The sequence below is a fragment of the Condylura cristata genome, unplaced genomic scaffold (genome assembly GCF_000260355.1).
Source record: "Condylura cristata isolate star-nosed mole 26May11 unplaced genomic scaffold, ConCri1.0 scaffold00014, whole genome shotgun sequence".
NCBI classification, from domain to species: domain Eukaryota; kingdom Metazoa; phylum Chordata; class Mammalia; order Eulipotyphla; family Talpidae; genus Condylura; species Condylura cristata.
In genome coordinates this window covers 16,009,298-16,010,259 of record NW_004567115.1, presented here as the reverse complement: position 1 = coordinate 16,010,259, position 962 = coordinate 16,009,298, and positions in this window count along the sequence as shown.

The window sequence follows — 962 nt, the reverse complement described above, 5'->3', positions numbered from 1 at the left end:
AAAATGCTACTTGATGAACAAAATTTTGCCTTTCCTCATCTCTCCAAGCATGACAGGACAGACACTGTCCTTATCCTCAATCCATTCAGACAGAAGCTTTCCTGATGCTTCACTGAACTGGGAGTTTGTATTTTAATTCTGTTGCATTTGTGTAAAGAAAATAAAACCAGCCATCTAATAAAGATTACCTTTAGTGGGTTAATAAAATAATATCATTGCCTAAAAGAAGATATCCTAACAAGATAAATAAATAAAGATATCTAAGACGGTGTATTCCAAAGTAGGTGTGTATTAAATACATGCTACTGATATTGAAAGGACGTAACTTTTTTATGTTCCTTGGCCTTCTCTGTGTGCAGGCTGTCAGCTTCCTGTCAGAGCTGGGTGAGGGGGTGGGCATGACTGGAAGCAATGCTCCCAGAGGGTCAGTTTGCCCCTCACTTATGCTTGCGAGACAAGAGAAAGCAGTGATAATGAGTAAAACACACACTGTGCCAATCATCTGGCAAAAATCAATGAAACCTCAGTCTTGAGCTTTGGCAAAAATCTCTCCATTTTTAAACATCACCAGTTGTTGTCTATAGAAAGCATCAATTCTTCCATCTTTGTGCTCATCTTCTATTTTTGAAATATCTAAATACACACTCAGCTTAAAAGCTATAAGTAAACAGATTTTTTTAAAGCAATTTGAACAGTTTCCTCGGTGGTTGGAAATGAAGGAAACCATCACATCCAATACCTGCTTTTTACTGTGCGCCTCCCTCTCCACCCAGTCTTCAGGGACAGGGCACAAAAGTGCACCCTTGAGCAGCTGTAAGCAGTGGAAATTGCTGGACACTTGAGCTGCCAGAGACCTCAGATGCCACCAGGAGGGTTGCAAGGAGGGGCTCGCCCAAACCAAGTGCAACACCTACATTTCCCCACCCCACTGCTTTGTCTCTTCCCTCAGGCTCACACAGTCG